This window comes from Suncus etruscus, chromosome 14 (genome assembly GCF_024139225.1).
Source record: "Suncus etruscus isolate mSunEtr1 chromosome 14, mSunEtr1.pri.cur, whole genome shotgun sequence".
In the NCBI taxonomy this organism is placed as follows: domain Eukaryota; kingdom Metazoa; phylum Chordata; class Mammalia; order Eulipotyphla; family Soricidae; genus Suncus; species Suncus etruscus.
Genome location: NC_064861.1, coordinates 15,445,269 through 15,465,365, shown reverse-complemented (window position 1 = coordinate 15,465,365; position 20,097 = coordinate 15,445,269). Strand labels below are relative to the sequence as shown.

At 34.8% G+C, this 20,097-nt stretch overlaps 1 pseudogene; it reads right to left on the bottom strand.

Moving 5' to 3' along the window:
- LOC126028302 (glycerol-3-phosphate dehydrogenase, mitochondrial-like) overlaps positions 1–19,049 on the bottom strand; it is a 69,434-nt pseudogene extending 50,385 nt beyond the window's left edge.
- Positions 19,050–20,097: the final 1,048 nt, after the last annotated feature.

Here is a 20,097-nt window from a genome sequence, read left to right as displayed (position 1 = left end):
TCAGCAGACCTCTCTCGACTGTCTGTCTTCTCTGCCCTCTCAGGCCTAAGGCTTGATCCTGTGTGGCTCCGCTTTGCTACATGGCTCCGCACATCATTTAGCCAATGAATACCACCACAACACATAGAAAAACTCACAATACAAGCATGACAATGGGGAATCAACGCAGGCCAGCACCAGGCATAAAGAATGAAGATGACAACTCTGATGACCTGAAAACAGTCAACCACCTATTTAGTCTCTCAGATATGGAGTTTAAGAAGAAATATGGAGGATGTTCACAGAGCTCAAAGAAAGCATAATTCGAGTTGAATTTTTCTTAAAACCCATAGATAAGTAAGACTACTCTATGTCTATCTCTCTCCCTCTGACTTATTTCACTCAGCATAATAGATTCCATGTACATCACATATAGGAAATATCCATGACTTCATCCCTCCTGACGGCTGCATAATATTCCATCTCATATATGTACCACATTTCTTTAGCCATTCACCTGTTGAAGGGCATCTTGGTTGTTTCCAGAGTCTGGCTATTGTAAATAGCACTGCAGTAAATATAGATATGAGGAAGGTACTTTTGAATTGTATTTTTGTGTTCCTAGGGTATATCCCTAGGAGTTTCCATAAGGGCTGTACTAGACAGCACTTCCACCAGTAGTGAATGAGAGTTCCTTTCTCTCCACATCCCCACCAGCACTGATTGTTCTTGGTCTTTACAACTGGCTAGCCACTTGCAAAAAAGAGAACCCAGACCCCCATTAACACCATGCACAAAGGTCAAATCCAAATAGATTAAAGACCTTGATATCAGGCCTGAAACCATAAGGTATATAGAACAGCATGTAAGTAAAACATTCCATGGCATTGAAACTAAAGGTATTTTCAAGGAGGAAACAGCATTCTCTAAACAAGTGGAAGCAGAGATAAACTGATGGGACTATATTAAGCTGAGAAGCTTCTGCGCCTCAAAAGAAATAGTGCATAGGATACAAAAGCCACCCACAAAATGGGAGAAACTATTCACCTAATAACAGGGCAATATTGAAAATATACAAGGTACTGGCAGAACTTAACAAGAAAAAAACATCAAACCCCATCAAAAATGAGAAGAAATGAACAGACACTTCCTCAAAGAATAAATACAAATGACAAAAAAGACACACGAAAAAAATGCTCCACAATACTAATCATCAGGAAGATGCAAATCAAAACAACAATGAAGTAGCATCTCACACCAAGTTCCTTACTTTTCTTTGGTTTGAAACTTAGTGATGCTCAGGAGTTGTTCATGGTGGTATGTGGGGGACCATATGAGATATAGGGGATAAAATTAAGTTTGGCCATTTACAAGGAAAATGTCCTATCTACAGTCTTATCACTCCAACCTGCTTCTAAAGAGGCAGATTGCTAAAGATAATGACCAATTGTTAAGACTTTCTATGATTTTTGTCTTTATTTCAATTTCAGTGTTTGTTTTCCAAAAATCCATGCATATTGTAGGTACATAAAAATCCGTATGTAAAGTGCAATATTCAAGTTCTATCCAGCAGAATGACATACTGGTACTTGAATGAGAGACAGATTATTGAAAAGAAACCTTCTTGAACTGTAAGTTATATACCATAAAATCTAGAATTATCTGATTAATTTCTTAATATACAATGATGTAGTTCAAAGATGAATATTTCCATAATGTTTTAAAACATTCCAAAGACAAAGGCACAATGCCTTCATTTATAGTCTCAGACTCGGGGAAAAACATGTATTTATTTTATAGGTAACACATTATTGAAAAGTGTCCTGCCATTCTAACTTCATCTTTTGTAGTATTAACATGGGTAAACAATAGCTACAATTAAAGTTTAATTTTGATTTAACTTGAATGGTTTATTTTGTAATATTGATGATGCAAAGGATCACTTATAAAACATCTTCCAGTCATCACTAATCATTTTTGTGAGAGATACTCCTATCCCTGAAGTAAAATACTGGCATCACATGCTTACTATTAATGCTCGAATGTAGAATTTGGGAGGGTAGCTGTTGACTCTTCGAGTTTTAGTAATATCAGTGCTTTGATTCCTTCAGAATTCAAAGGATGTCAAAAAGAAACACAGGGTTAAGAACTTCAAATGTTTCTAATTCTATAGGAATGGCTAAAGGTAACTAATATTTTAAGTTTTTTCTATATTATGCAAGAACATCCCTAAGGTTCCAACAAGTAATTTTGCTTTATCTGATCATAAATTGCTTTTTTAGTCCATCCAATTAAAGACACAGATAGTTACATTTGTCTGTATAATGAGTGAAAACAAAAATAATTATTGGGGGGCCGGAGTGGTGGCACAAATGATAGGGTATTTGCCTTTCATGTGCTAACCAAGGAAGGGCTGTGGTTTGATTCCCAGTGTCCCATGTGGTCCTCCAAGCCAGGAGAGATTTCTGAGTGCATAGCCAGGAGTAACTCCTAAGTGTCACCAGATGTGGTCCAAAAACAAGCAAACAAAAAAACTATTGGGAAGAATCTCACCAGTGTGGTCATATTTGCCCTTTTCCAGGTAAATTAAATCTTTCCTACTGTCACCTGCATTTCCTTTAGGTAGGACATGGCTGTTAGAGACCCTGGAATAAAGTATATAATCTCCATTTTCTTCCCCATGAAAAAAAATATCCTTCAAGGCCTTCTTCAATGCTTTTAAAACACTCATTTAAAAGCAAACAAACTCAAAATATGTTACCAACCACTAAGTATAAAGCACCCATTGAATCATCCAGGCCACGCTATCTCATGCAAGTTTAGAAACTTAACCAATGTTTCATGCTCCTGGTAATTATATAGGAAGCAAAGTACAAATCAAATTCCTAAATTCTAGTGAAATACAAGATCCATATCAGGATGTGAGTCTGTGCTCTTTTGAATGTACTGAGAGCATATACGTGAACCTCTAGGCTTTGAGATATGGCACCACCAAGAATAAGAAAGACCACTAAAATCTAGTGCTGAGACCTTGAACTGGATGTTCTGGCTCCAAAATAGGAGGAATTGGATCAGTAGGAATTTTGTGGTGACTTCCAAATAGGCAGCATGGGAGGCCTTTTTATATTCTGTCACAGTAGGGTGAAGTGGAGAAGCTGGTTGGGAGTTAGTGGCACTGGAGGAAAAATATGATGTATGAGGAAGTTTTCTTTGGAGCACTAAGAATTCAGAAGCATGCTCTGCATTCTTATAGAGACCTACAAGCATGGCTAAGAATGTCTGACTGTTTTGCTATTGCTTAAAAACTTTGAGCATCACTTATGGAATAGAGAGAAACAAAACCAGGAAATAGTCAGGATTAAACCATGACAAATCCTTGACCTTGGATTACAAATTTGAGGTTATTAAGCAGTGAAAGAAAATGTGTGTGTGTGTGTGTGTGTGTGTGTGTGTGTGTGTGTGTGTGTGTGTGTGTGTGTGTGTGTGTGTAAGGTGGGACTGAGGTAAAAAAACAAAGGAGGGCTTTAAGCACTTGGGATTGGTGAGGTATGGCAACTGTTTGCACCAAAACTATAAATGGTCTTTAACATTATTACATCCTTGTGACCTAAACTATAGCAAAAAAATTTAAAAATTAAACCAAGTCAAACAAATAAACTTTTTGAGTGTATCTTTCTTTTCTTATGTGAACTTTTGGTAAGACCTTGAACCTTGGTTTTATTAAAGATTTTACAAAACTTGTCTCAAGGATCTTACAAGCTGTGTTTAGTACTGGAACTTGTCTCCTTAAAGGAAATAAGCTGATATGCTAGAAAAAATGACTGACAGTGCCATGTGGACTAATAAAACAATGCTTCAGTTGTGTGACCTTTGAGAACTCATTTAATATCTCCCAATACCTGTTTCCTCACAAACAAAAAGAATAAAAATAATTCTTAGAGGATTATCATCAGGAGTTGATAAAATATATGTAAAACATCCTTTTCCTAACACAGAGTAAAGGCCTATCAAATAATGTCTACTTCATCATTATGCATTGATTGTCTATCCTTTATTTTAGCTATATTTTCAACTTTACATTTAATCTAATATAAGGTACTAAAAAAGGTAAAGTTTCCTATCAATGACAAGAGGCCATGTTTCCTTTTATGTTGTAAAGCCTCCAAGTAGAGAAACAACATAGTATAGGTCAGCTATGAAAAATGTATTTTATTTTTCTGTGCTGTATTTTTTGGAAAATATGAATTAGTGGGGAAAATGCCCTTTGCATTTTCTTATATGTTCACTCTATGTTGATATACTTCTTACTGTCTGTTTATTATTTAGTAGCATAAAAGTGCCCTCAAAAATGATTGATTCTTCTTTCTCAGATGGCTAAAACAAATGGTCAGTGCATAGATTAACTACTATGGGCCTTTCCTTAAATATTAACAGATCCATACATAATATATACCATAAACCAGGCTCTCTTTTTTATTTAAGTGTCAAAAGAATTTCTTATAAACACCAGAATTAAATACATTCTGCACATTTCCTTAGGCAAGAATATGGTATTTTCACATAAACTTCCCATCTTTCCAAGTTAATATACAAAATGCCTGGCCTTTGCAAAACAGACCTTTAACAGAAAAGAACAAATTAATTCTTTATTTTTCACTTCATTGTGGGAAAAACAACTGAGGACCCTTAATTGAAACAAGAAGAGGACATGCATAACCCACAGAACTCTTTCAAGAAGAGTAGCCCGTAAATGATTTCCAGTAGGAGAGTCTTTGAGGAAATAAAATGGATAAATAAACTTGGGGCAGCCAATTCCCAAATAGTCTAAATTGAAACCATCAATACACAGAGTCAATAGATGCTGCTTCTTTCAAAACTACAGTGTCATTAGCTCAAGAAATATTAAACTTCATTTGTTCATCACACTGAAAGGAATATCCAAGAGTTTTTGAGCTTCTATTTTAGAGATATGGCTTGACACATATTAATATTTCTAAAGTAAATGCTAAGAAATAGTTTTCAAAGCTGCTTGCAAAATTAGAAATCCTATGAAATTTACCTTTTCTCCTTCAATGCTTTGATCCTGTCCTTTTTCTTTTTCTTTTTTTTTTTTTTTTGAACTTAACTAAAGTCATCTCCTGTTTCCAATAAAGGAATTGAATGTAGCCTGAAAATAAGTGTGAGGAACCAAGGGAGAGTTCAAAGGACAGAATCTAAGCTCTATTTGCTTCAACTCAGATTTGATCCTTGGAAGGACAGGGTTCCCCCCCAAGCACTGCTGACAACTCCTGAGCATCAAGTTGGAAGTAAACTCCAGGCATAACCCCCAAACAAATAAACAGCAATAAGAATAACAAACAAGATTAGGACCTCAAAAGGACCTTAATTGTGTCCTGCCCCACATTGCCTGTCTTACCACACCAAGTCTCTCAAATGTCCTTGTGGGGGTGAGAATTTGTGTGGAGTAACTTTTTCAACTTTTTCAAACATGCCTATTATACAGGAGAGTGTTTATACCAAGAATAAACAATCTTATTTGCTCAATAGTTAGTATTCATGACATTTTAAAGATCAAAATTTCTATTAGGTGTGTTTTTTTTTTCCCATAAAGATTGCAGTGATTCTAAAAATCACACTTGTTCACCTAGGAACAGAGATACAAGTTAAATAAATTTGTGTCTGAGTCTTTGAAAATATTTTTAGAAAATGATTAAACACATGGATTGTCTTTAGCCTCAAAATTTTCTAGTTAATCGGATATAAACTGATAGTTTAGGTTAAACTAAATTCTTGAATTTACTTTTATGATACTATATTCATAATCAAACAGCTATTAGAAGCAAAAAAAAGTCAATGTTAATAGAAGAAATCAACTAAACAAAGATGTAATCCTGATTTTTCTCTTTTGTTCATCAAGAGACCTGGGGTTAGACTGATAGTACAGTGTGTAGGGTGCTTGCCTAGTATGTAGTAATTAGATTTGATCCCTGGACATCCTGATGGTCTCAGCTCACCAGCAGTGATCTCTGAGCTTAGAAGCAGGAATAAGCTTGAACACTATTGTGTGTGGCCACAAAACAAAACAAAATAGAAAATAGTTTAACAATCTATTTTACTTTATTGAATGCAAGCACTAAGATTGCCCAATTGGTTAGATCATATTTGTAAAGACTAGAAAGCACAAGTAGATATTACAATAGTAAGTGGAAAGCAAGTGAAACTTTCAGAGCATCTCAGTGAATACAATTGCTTTTTAAAACATTTGATTTGAATATAATTTTGTGACATTCCATTTAATATAAAGTATAAAAGCAATGTTTAAAAAAAACTCTAAGTTTGCCACTTTTAAAATGTCAATCATTGTTTTTGCTTGGCAGAAGTGGAGAACAATTCCGTTTTTGGTAGATCCATTGAAAATAGGATGATGGGAGCAGAGCAATAGCAAAGCAGTAGGGTGCTTACCTTGCATGTGACTGACCCAGGATGGGCCTGGGTTCAAGTTCCAGCATCCCATATAGTCACCCAAGCCACAAGCGACTTCTGAGTGCAGAGCTAGGGTGTCTGAGTGTCACTGGGTGTGTCCCAAAAAAAAAACAAACAAAAAAAAAGAAAAAATATAAGATTATAGGATGATGACTGGTATGCAAGATAATTTCTATATTTTAATATGTGTTGATAGCATAGAATTTTTCTCTATGAATTTCAAGTAAATACTATTAAAATCTGTGCTTGAAAAAAGGCATGAGTATAATTTAGCTTGCTGAAAACAAGTTAAAGACAATGATGCATGAATATGCCCAAAACTAATCTCATTGAGATCATAGAAATACACAAAAGAATTCATCATTATAAAAATAAGAATAAAAGTGGGGAAACATACCTTCCATTGGAATATTTATCCCTTATATTTATGAGCAAAATTGTTATTAAGAAAAATCTTGATTCAATGTTCGTTTATTTGTGTATTCAACACTCAGTCCCTTAACCATTATCACTTTTCACACATAAAGTGTATTAGTGACTTTGCTTATGTATAATGAACACACTTACTGGGAAGTTTAAATTTTGTTCTTTTTTTTTTTAATAATCTCTTTATTTAAGCACTGTGATTAGAAATATGATTGTAGTTGGGTTTTAGTCATTAAAAATACACCCCCCTTCACCAGTACAACATTTAAATTTTGAGCAAAAGTAAGGTATGTTAATGTAAGGTGTCCTCCTCCAATACCCTAAGGTTTCTGTTAAATTGCTAATCACACCTGGATTATTGGATTGCCCCCCACCCTGGTGGGGGGATCTAGAAAATAAAGAAATGGATCTTGCTAGGAGGGGAGAAAGAAAAAGAGGCAGAGAGCCAGAGGAGAAGCAGCAGAGAGGAGGCTGCTTAGAATAAGCTTAGCATAGAAGCCATGTGAGGAAAAGCATATGGTGGATAGGGCCTTGGAATGAAACAAAATGACTTCGATAAAACTTTAGCTGTAAGTTAATTACTCAACAGTTATCCTGAGTCTTCAGACCTATCTGCCAAAGGGGCTAAAGGTACAGGGCAGTACTGTGCCGAGAAAGGCCTCACCCAGACATTTGGACATTAGACATTATATTTTATATTCAATCAACATGTTAATATTGAGAATTTTATCTTGACTTTTTAAATCCATTAATACTCCCAAAACTTGAATGACAACAATATTATGAAGAAATAATTGTAGACCATTTTGGGGGAAGTCTGTGGTGCAGGCAGGAAGGTTAGCATTGAGAGGTGGGTGTTATGAGAAGGTAGGTAGCTGGAATGGACCTAGTTTGAAATGACTTTTCCACAGGATATTTTCAACAAACATAAGTATATTTCATAAGTTGACACAAACATAAGTAGACCTAAGTATCAAATATAAATATAATCTATAGTATGTAATTTAATATTAAGTGAATATTATTGAACCAAATGAGAACAAAGAACTAAATACGAGTTTTAAGCGCAGGACTATGAATTAGGGTGATACATTTCATGTCTCTTTACTTCTTTGGCACCGTAATTTACAGTATTTTAATTTATGGTGCTGTGATTTACAGCACTATCCATAATGATGCTTCAGGAATACAGTGTCATCACTGCACATCAGCCAAGTTTCAGCATCCCTCCATCACAGCCTCTTTCTCCTGTCCCTTCTCTGTGCTTCATAGACCAACTTTCAGAGGCTATTATCACCAGCCATTGTTTATTCCACACCTATGTTATGAAGAGTTGAAATTAGCCACACCAGCAATGCTTGGTGCTTTATACTCAATGATCCTACTGGCAGGCTCTAAGGACTTTACTAGATGCCAGGGATCAAACTGAGGTTAGCATGTACAAGGCAAATTCCTTTCCACTATGCTATCACTCTAGTCCTCACATTTCACATCTTTAAGAAGGGAACCTAGATTCTTTAAGATGGTTCCGGCAAAAACACTTCAAGGCTCTGAAATGTGAATCCTTGCTTCCATGGAAGACTCTGTTATTCTGTTCTATGTTGACTTCTCTATGACTCAAGATAAGGAGCACTTGATAAGAACTTAACTCCACAAAGGACCTATGCAAAGGGCCAAGGTCTCTTCTCTCCTAGAGTCCACAGTGATTCTTTGTCTCTCTATTTCACCAGGCCAGCAATTTTAAGTGCCTTTCAAGAGATTTTGTGGAAATCTTTAGTTAGACCATTTCAAAATTCAACCAAATAATTCAATTTTTTTCCTGAAAATTTTAGAAAAGAATTAGTAATACTTTATATATTACATATCACCTCCAAGTTTCTTTCAAAATGAGTGACCAAGTCCTGACCCTAGATTTATTTCAAGGATACACCCTATTAATTTTCAGTTTATCAGTTTGTTTACCAACATGAGAAGGAGTATTTGAGAACCACACAATAAAACTTCTTTTCTTCCTGATCAAAGAGACCAAGATAAAATCTATCCTGAGATGAGCAGAGAGGTCTTTGCTGGACATTTTTAGCATTAGGGATAGAAAGCAAACTCCATCAGGTTCTCAGAAGCTTTGCCGAATGTGGCCAGCAGAGCAATCAGATATTGCACAGGCCAGACACACACAGGCAATTAGCACTTCCCACAGGTGGCTGACCTCTGACCCTTCATTTACTCTTTATAAACACCCAGGCGTCTGATCCATGGCCACCAATAAACAATTCAAATCCAAATAGGGTGCCACTATATAAAAGAGAAAAGTACAAAGGCTTTCAAATCATTGCAAATCCAACACAAGTGTGCCCAAATCTACAGGAAACTATGGAATAACTATATCACATACTCTATGCCTCAGCTGAAAATTTGAACTCCTGCCAGCAATTGTACGTTAGCATATTTATAACAGAATACTGGTTTAACAGTGTTTGACACCACTCATTTTCAGTTCCATTATTACTCTAAATGGTTGCTCTCAAAACATCCACTGGTTGAAAGTAAAATTGTGAGCATTTTAAAGAAAAATAAAAATAAAGAAGAATGTAAAAAAGCTATTTGTATTTTTATGGAGTTGTTTATAGGAAAATTATCCTGGATTAATTATAATATTGTAAAAGATGCTATAATTTTAAACACTCTCCGCTGTATTCAATCACATGTAAAATTAAATTCATAAAGTTTCTTCCCAAGTTGGAAACTGAACACGATAAAAATGTCCTGATTTTTGATAAACCAGAGAGTAGATTCCTGGATAATTCCACACCCCATCAAGCAGAAGTGTGAAGTTTTTCAATCCACCAGTGTGTCTCCAAAGGCGATTTAAAAATTTTTTTTTCTAAATGTCTTTAAAGGGCTTTATAGTTAGTGCCGTATTTCAAAGCAAGCCTGAGCTGGAATATTTACTGGTTGCGTGAACTTGAACAACCTATTTATTCTTTTCTGATCCTTTTTCTCAGCTACACAGACAAGAATGATACTGGTTTTGCATGAATAATTAAGGACTTAAAAAGCAACTTTTTTTTATCTTGATATATTCTGATTCAAATATAAAGCATGTTCTGAGACAAAATTCTCAGTTTCCCCTTAAGTTACCCAAAAGTAAATTCAATGGTCCATTAAGCACTATTCTCTTTAACAGCAGTTCCTAATCTGACCATCTTGGTTAGCCGGGCATAGGATAAAGTGGTGAATAAGTCTGGCTGAGCAAACAGCAAGTCATGTGACTCTTTAAAACTCAGCCTGGGAATTTTGAAGATCACGTGCTCTTAATAGTCCCAGGAGAATTGCTACTGGCCTCCAATGAACGTACTCCAAACACTTGGTGACAGAAGCAAAACAAGCCACCCATGAATTAAACCACAACTCTAATTTCTATGAGTAAACTTGAAATTTTTTTCCAGAGCCATATTTTCTGCCTGGTCAGACCATTGCTGCTTGATCAATGTCTTTAAAAATATAAATGTTTCCAAATGGTTTTTTATAAGATGGCCTTATGGAAAATGTTTCTTCAAAACCCAAGTGATCTTTGCACTTTTAAATGTAAACGAAGAAAAATAATTAATTTCATTGGGCTAAAGGAAAATAAATGTGGTTTGGCTCACATCTGGATTGGAATTATTTTTTTCCTCTGAACCTTCTGAATACAGACTTGCTTTTTTACTAAAGCCAACTTTTAAAAAATTTAGCTCAAATGAAATTGTATTATGGTTTCAAACTGTGGCATAGGGAGAAAATAAAATAATGAGAATATACTTACACTGTTATCTGGAACCTTAGAGTAGGCTTAGTAGGAATTAAAATTTGGGACATTTTGGCAAATAAGAATCAAAATAGTCACATTCTTTACATCACCAAGAAGTTAATAAGATTATTCAAATAATTAACTTCTAGATACAAGACAAAATTTTAAAGTATGACTAAAAATGACATCAAGTTGTCATGCTTTTAGATTCCCATGACCCCTCTTGATTCTCCCCCTCTCACAGATGTACAGCATTTCTGCCTTAATGCTAAATATATAATGTCATATGAGTGCATTGTATGAACCGGAAATCAAAGGATGAAGCATTCAGTCGCTTAATCTTTGATGAAGAAAGACTGTATTTTATATTTTTGTATTGGTATTAAACTTTATAAACTTAAAAATGACTAAATAAAATGAGATTCTAAAAGTCAAAATATAATGAAAATTTAAATTCAGTGTCCTCAAATCTATCTCTCCATCCTAATACCCTCTTTACACTCACAAGTACTACTAGGGCTTCTGGTGCTCAAGTACCAGGTTTAATGCAGAACATTTTGAAAGTGCTTGGTGCATAGTGGCATCTTTTTTTTTTCTGGGGGCTCACTCCTGGCAGCTCTCAGGGGTTACTCCTGGCTTTATGCTCAGAAATAACTCCTGGCAAACTTGGGGAGCCATAAGGGATACCAGGAATTGAAGCGGGATTTGTCCAGGGGTTAGCCTTGTGCAAGGCAAATGCCCTATCACTGTGCTATCGCTTTGGGCCCCAGTGGCATCTTTTAGAGGTGACAAAATTACATATAAATATATGCCAATACATGGCACCAAAAGCAAGATAATAAACACAAAACTGAGTATGGAAACCAAACCATAAAGGAAAATAATAATAAATTAAAATTTAATACATTTTTATTATATACATCTTTTCTTTAAATCATTTAACACCTTTAACTACCAAAGAAACAACTTAAATGAGAAACATGAAATTTTAGCAGAATGTTATTTAGAAAGGTTAAGAAAACAGTGGGTCCTTATTTGTCCTGACTTTCATTAGAGGTCACTCTTTCCTGTAGTTAGAGAAATCTCAATATGAATAGCTCATTTGAAAGAAGGTAAGAGAAAGGCAAAATTAAAGAAAGCAGAAGTAATAAAATGAGAAGCTGGTGAGCTTACCCTGTGTTAATAATAACAGAAACATAATAATTTGAGATTTTATAGGAACTTTGTCTCTTTTCCTGCAAAAGAAAAGAGAAATTAGAGGTTTTATACATTCATTAGCTTCAGCCTCCTTGCAATTTTCAATCAACTAATGCAAGTTGGAATGTGTTGACTGGACTCTGAAATGGAACAGATTAACAATCTTAAGGTTTTGGGTTTTGTTTTTTAATTTAGAGTATTTAACATTAAAGCAACACTTTTTTACAGGTGTCTTCCTCTCTAGGAATGAGAGATATATTCACGGACCCTCTCACCAATGGCTCACTGTTTGTATGCTACACTTTTCCCTTATTATATACTAAATAAATAAAAAGAATTGCAAAAAATGTTAAAACTGCTATATGTTGGACTGTTTCATTTTTCTGATTATGAGAACCTAGGGTTACAAATAAAGACAGTTGGAGGATGGGTAAAGAAGACATTTGCTTAATTTGTGTTTAATCTTTATAAGGTAAAAGTTAAGTTGAGAAAGAGAAATTAATTTTATTTGTTTGCTTTTAAACAGCCTTTGGTTATTTTTTCTCTTTTTTTAAAAATGAAAACACAATTAGACAAGAATGTGAAATCACTCAATAAAGTTTTAAAATATGTTTCTGTTTTAAATAGAAAAAAAAGTCATATATATGCACTAGACATCATTAAGCCCATTAGAAGCCAGGAATACTGGACGGAAAAGATCGGTCACTTACAATTAATTAGTGTGTTCACTCAAACATTCCAGAGAAAAATTGCCCAAGCTTTAAAAACATTCTTATATCCTTCTAGAAAACCCCAAACTACCACAGTTGTGTACTGAAGTAAACTCAAAATGATACTACTGGCCTCTCCACTTCTAACCATTTGCTGTACTAGCCAAAGGTACAAGAAACATGGGTTTGGTTTTGTTTTTGTTTTTTGCTTTATTGTAGGAGGCCATACCCAATAGTGCTCAAAGCATACTCCTGGCTGTGCATTCAGGGATCACTCATGTTGAGGATTAGAGAGCCATATGTGGCGCCAAGATGCGGCTGCACGCAAGGCAAGTACCCCATTTGCTGTACTCTTTCTCTAGTTCATAATACCTGTTTTAATATCATATGATAGTTCTGTGATTCATGCCAGGACTGGTCTTTGAGCACAGAATCAGTAATAATACATGAGGACTTTCAGGTGTGGTTTAATACACAGACAAGCATGGAACACACACACACACACACACACACACACACACACTCACACACTCACACACAAACTCCTGAGAATTCAGAAACAACACAAATCCTACCTTTCTTTAAAAATTGCACTCAGGTTGATGGTTAGTCAACACCTTTTTTTTTATTTTTGTATTTAGAATTTTTTTATTTTAATCAAAGTGGATTATAAATCTTTCACAGGATTATTTTAGGTACATAGTAATAGTGAAACAGGCCGCTCCAACCACCAATGTTGTACTCCCTCCACCCCTGTTCCCAGCATGCATCCCATATCTCTCTCTTTTAACCCCCAGGTTGCTAATATAGGTGGTCCTCTCTGTGTTTAGTATGTTGTGAATTGGGTATCGATTCTGTTGTCTTTGGCTTTGGATTTGGTACTTAAGTTTGAACCTTTTTTTTTTTATTTCTACTTAATGTTCATATGACTGTTTGGTCTTGGTAACCTCCATTATTAACACTCCATTTGTGAAGTGGAGCAAGATTGTTCAAGCTTTGTGGTTCTGATTGAAAGAAAGAGAAAAAAAAAGAATAAAATAAAATGGGGCAAAAATAAAACAAGCAAAAAATGAGAGGAGTTCTTTTAGAGGCTATATCTTTTTTTAATTGCTTTATCTCAGCACTGTGGTTACAAAATTGTTCATTGTTAGCTTTCAGACATTCAATGTATGCTATACTTCACCAGTGCACTCTTCCTATCACCAATGTCTCTTTTCTTTTCCACCATCCACACTTGCCTTGCTCTATGGCAATTTCTCTCTCTCTCTCTCTCTCTCTCTCTCTCTCTCTCTCTCTCTCTCTCTCTCTCTCTCTCTCTCTCTCTCTCTCTCTCTCTCTCTCTCTCTCCCTCCCCGCATCAATTCCAACTATAATTATCAGAGTAGAATATTCTCTACTCTAGCTACACTCACTGCATCACTATAGAGAGCTGTCTACCATGGGCTGGACCTCCTGACCTTTATCTTTATTGTTCCTTGGTATTTTAATCATACTACCTCTTGTTTTTCTTATCATCCACAAATGAGTGAGGTTATTTTATGTCTATCCCTTTCCTTCTGGCTCATTTCATTCAGCATAATAGTCTCCATGTCCATCTGTGTTTAAGCAAATTTCATTACTTCATTATTTCCTAATAGCTGCAATGTGTTCCATTGTGTAGATGTACCGCAGTTTCTTTAGCCACTCATCGGTTGGGCACCTGGGATGTTTCTTGATTCTGGCTATTGTAAATAATGCTGCACTGAACATAGGAATCCAGAGGGCGTTTTGTATTGTGTTTTTGTGTTCCTGGGGTATATCCGTACAAATGCTATTGCTGGGACATATGGAAGCTCAATTTCAAGCTTTTTGAGGAATGTCTATATTGTTTTCCAAAAAGGCTGGACAAATCCCATCCACACCAGCACTGTTTGTTCTTGGGGGGGGGGTATTTTTTTGTTTGTTTGTTTTATGATGTGTGCTAGTTTCTGTGGTGTGAGAAGAAATCTCATTGTTGTTTTGATTTTCATCTCCCTGATGATTATTACGTGGAGCATTGTTCGTGTGTCTTTTGGCCATCTGTATTTCTTCTTTTAGGAAATGTCTGTTTATTTCTTCTCTTTATTTTTTGATGGGGTTAGAAGTTTTTTTCTTTAAAGTATAATGAGTGCTTTGTACATCTTAGAATTAATCCCTTATTTGTTGGGTATTGGGTGAAAAGTTTCTCCCATTTCATGGATAGTCTTTGTATCCTAGTCACTATTTCCTTTGAAGTTCCGAAGATTCTCAGTTAGGTAGTCCCATTTGTTTATCTTTGGTTCCACTTGCTTGACCAATGGTGTTTCATCCTTGATAAGGCCTTCTCCATAACTGAATTGTCTGAATCAACAGGACTCTATTCCCAGAACACTCATCCCTTGTAACAAATTGAGGGCTTCAGTCTAAGGCCATGTTACCCTAAATGTGCTTGGTTTCCAAAGCTAAGCAGAATTGAAATTGATTTGAATAGGAGACAGACTGAATTTAGCAATATACCTTGTTCACCAAAGCTACTATTTCAGTTAGTTTTAATTAGTTTGTATATTTTATCATATAAAAGCAATATATAAAAGAATATAAATATAATATAAATATAAAAAAGAATCATCTGCAACTGAGCTCTATCATCAGACAGCACACCAGGTTCAACTTGAAGCAATATTACATAGAAAGCATCAGAAATTATAATGTATTATGTACCAAAATGTTGATTTTTTTTCCTTTTTCATATAAATGTATAATTTAGGCCACCTTGTATTATATATTCTTCTTTCATAATCCTTTCCACAGATATTATTAAATACAGGACCTCTCTACCTGTCAAAAGCTATATTATTATCTTGTGGAATGATATTTGATTACTCTTTCCCCAAACAAAACTAATCACTAAAGAAAAAGGTCACTTGGTTACTTAGTACCTCTTGGCAGTTGGTAAAATGGTGATACATGTCAATTTTATATTTTGCTTTGTGCAAGGTAGGCATTCAGTAAACATTTGCTAAATAGTGAGGTTAAAGAATTAGATAAATTCTTTCTAAAATTTGAAATCTCTAAATAAATATAATTCCTGTCCAAGTTAGCCAGTAATTCCTAATTGTCCTAGAGTTTGCTAAAACTCACTGAGACCTTTTAGAGAAATTTGAAAATTGTCTAAAAATAATAATATAGAGTAATTTATATTTATACTTTATATCATACCAAGAACTTTTATTTTGGGATGGAGGGTGTGGGTTACACCTGGTAGCCCTCAGGGGTTACCTCTGGCTCTGAGTTCAGAAATCATTCCTGGCAGGATTGGGGGATCATATGGGATGCCAGGATTCAGGATTCGAACCAGTGTCCATCCTGGGCATGCCACTAGCAAGGCAAACACCCTTCCCCTGTGCTATCTCTCCGGCCCACAAGAATTTTCTGTACATAAAGTTTTCTGATCCTCAAAATTACCCTTTGAGATAGGTATGCCATCGTCCTATTTTTAGATTTAAAATAGCTAAGACTTGTTCAGATATAAAACACTTTGCCTTTGATCAATATCTAGTAAAGGATTAAGCAATTCTAAAATATAGATTTTTGGACTTTACATCTTATTTCTTTTCACTAAATTAACCTAAAAATCATGGCTTAAGATTCTTGGATTTGATATAAAATAATCATATTTACAGCTCTCATTTTCCTAATACTAAAATTAACTGCTATCCTAAAAAAGAACCCATTATACTTTTTTCCCAGTGTTTTTTTTAAATAATTTTTATTGTGATTAACGTGAATTACAAGTCTTTCACAGTAATATTTAACGTATATTGTGACATTGATTCAGGGGTATTCCCACCACCAGTGTTGTCCTCCCTCCAACCCTGTTCCCAGCATCCCCCCTCCTTTGCACTCCAGGCTGCTAATATAACTGGTCCCCTCTGTGTATAGCTTATTAAAGATTGGGTATCGATTTTGTTGTTGTCAACTTTGGATTTGGTGTTTAAGTCTGATATTTTTCTACTCAATGTTCATATGACTGTTTGATTCTGGTACCATATATTATTTTTCTCCTCAATTTATGAGATAGAACAAGATGATTCAATTTATGTGGTTCTGTTTAAAAAAAATTAAAAGAAGAAAATGAAAATAGAAAAAAAAACAAATTATAAATAACAAATCCAACAACAACAAAAAACTGGGAGGAGTCAGTCTACAGAATATAAATATCAATTTAAAAAGAAGAAAGGGAAAAAATGAAGGAAGTCATACCAAAACCCCCCCACAAAAAAAAACAAAAATCAACAACAACAACAACCAAATAGACAAAACACAAAAATAAACAAAAATTAAACAAAAGACCAAAACCAGTGACTACAAAAATCCACCACAGAAACAAATACAACAACAAAACAATAACCAGGAAACCAAAGGAAAGAAAAAAATAAAAAAGTAAAAAAGGAAAGAGGGCTGGTGTGGCAAGGTTTTTTTGTTTTTGTTTTTGTTTTTGCATAGGCACTGTAAATATTGGGGCAACTAGAAAGGGAAATCCCTTGGCCTAAAAGATACAGGATTTCTCCGCCCCTGAAGCATACTGTCATGGGAATAACTACAGGTTCCGTACATGCTCCTTTTAAGAACCCATTATATTTTATATTAAAAACCTCATTTATTCTAGATTAAAGTTAATTTATGTATTATAAAGGGCATTTGAATATTAGTCTAAATTTTTCATTTTTTTCGACTGGGTTTATATGACCATATACTTGCCTACAAGTGGATTATATTTTTTCAAACAATGTGATCTATATTAGATAAAGAATTGAAATTAAGTAAAAAAGGGAAAACTCAGTCTTGCCCTATTATACTTTTTGCCTTCTATTTTGTATTTCATATTAAGTATATTTTTATTTTATTTTTGGCATATTATTTACAATATTGATAGCAGAATTTCAAGTATAAAACCTTTCCATACCCTCTACCATCATCCCAATATCTCCCCTCTTTCTCTATTACCTTTCCCCCCAACTTCCGTTTATTACAATTCTCTGCCATCTTATCCTTCCATCCCCTTACAGTGATATGCTTTCTACTAAAGACAAATTATTAGTTTCTGTTGCCTTTGGGTATTTTTTGTTTTCTTTATAATGCCTTTTTATATCCCAAATATGATCATTCTGTACCTGTCCCTTTCCTTCTGACTAATTTCACTTAGCATAATACTCTTTAGTCCAGCCAAGTAGCAGCAACTTGCATAATTTTGTCTTTTCCTGTACCAAAATCCCTTTGTGTATATGTATCACAAATACATAAGAAACTGCAGCAAACTAAAAACAAACCAAATAAAACCCAGAAAGCCAGGTCTAGAATGACCAGTATCCAGACACTCTGTGCACTTTTTAGTGAGAGATAAATGCATTGAGTTTTATGTCACTGATTTTTTGTTCTTTGGTATTTGTTATTCAGATATAGCAAATGTGGTCTCTTTTTTTGCAGTGCAATGGGGACTTACTCTAATTTTGTCTGATTATCTATGACATTTTTGTTTGGTTTTAGGGTGCTCAATGGTTACTCCTGGCTGGCATTGCATTCAGGAATGTTCCTGGTGAGTCATCAAGGACCATATGGTTTGCTGAGAATCAAATCTTTACCTGCTGCAAACAAGACAAACACTTTATCCGTTTACTATCTTTTCAGCCCCTCACAGCTATACTTAGTTGTCAGCTAGAATTGTTTTTTTTTTAAACTGGGAAACCTAAAACATAAAATAAAACAAAATAAAACAAAACAACAAGTGAAAACCAACTTTGAATATATCTCTAATATCTTCCAGTGTTTAATGAGGTATAATTACATGTCAATGAATTTTGTACTCTGTTGTTCAGTACTGCTGGGTTCTAATGTGTCCCTTTAAATACATATAAAAGGAATTGGCTGGTATTCTTTCCCCTTATTCCATTCCAATAATTCCATTCTTCTATTTTCAGGCAAAAAAAAAGTCTTTCCTTTTCACCATATCTTTTTATACCCTAAAAATAGAGAGGGGGAAAATGTATTTGAATCCAAATAACATACTACTTGCTGTATCTACTAATTTACAAAATGGCTGAATTTTGAGTTAAATAAATATGTCTAAGAGTCAAAATATAATTCAACATTTGGCATCAAACTAAAGCCTAACTGATATTCCACTGTAACTTTGGTCTCCACTGCTTTGCAGACATAAAATTTCTAAAACTGTCATTTGTGGTGAGAAATTTTATTTTACATCAAGCTATCACTTTTTTCATGCTTGCTATCCGTTCAATCCTTTCCTTTGATGATATACTGCCTCTGAAATTAGGGAGACACTAAGTTAAAGTGACAAGAAGATGAGGGGGAAAGGAGAAAACTATGTAGAAGACAATGTGCAAACTAGACAAAACAAAGAAAACACATAAGGTGAATTTCTCACCTTTATCATCTTTACTGTCTGTCATAATGGCCAATGACTAGGTAAAATTCTGACAGGTTTATAGATTTTATTTCAAAGGCTTTAACTCCCCATATTTGTTAAATAAAATTATGTTAAGGTTATATGTTTATAAGTCTGATGAATCATCAAATTTAATCACAAATCTGAAAAAATATTGCAATATGAGACCATTGATTCTCAATGCACCAGCCAAAGAGAAAAGAAAAAAAGGGACAATAAATTTTAGATTCAGACTAAGGATTATCTGCCAGAGCAGTGATTAAGTAAAATCTGATCATTCCTAAGTAGAGAATGATTTCTATTATTGCTGGCACTTTGAGAGTTGGGGGGTGGTGGAGATCCTTCATGTTACTGTGTAAGAAAGTTAGTGAGCTATCATCGTATTAGTCAAATTAAACCAGGAGCTACTGGGTCTGCATTTGCACTGGGTATTTCCCAGAAAATATCCCATATTTGTAAGGAGAAGCCTATCAAAAGCCCTTGGGAAAAGAGGGAAGTGTCTTTTTAAAAGGCCCTCAAATAGATTTATTCGTAGTTTGATTTTTCTCTAAAGTAAGAGTTGCCTTACTGATATCTGTGTCACCACAAACTAAACTACTCCAAACTTGCAACGTGACTATTCCTTAGAGAAGAAGAGAGGAGGTGAATGAGATCAGTTTTGCATGTGAACAGTCCAAACTGCTCATAATCCATTTGTCCAGGAAGTTCAAGTACCTAACAAGACTCTGATTTCCAGTGGGAGAATAGCCAGACAGACAGAGGGCCACCACTCTGCTGATCAGCCAGTTTAATGGGAAAATTGGAGAGGTAAAAGCTAATCATACAGTCTAGGACAATTCTGAAAAGAAATGGCAGGCAGGAAATATTGAGGCAGAGGTACAAGGGGGATTTTCTTGGAAATTGACCATCTCTGAAATTTACACTGCCAACATGACTTGGGTGATTTTCTTACTTCTTGATGAATAGTGAATATATATCACCATATATGTGGTATTTTAAAATGATTTTAAAAATCATTCCCATTATGATTTGTTGATTAATCTGTTACCACC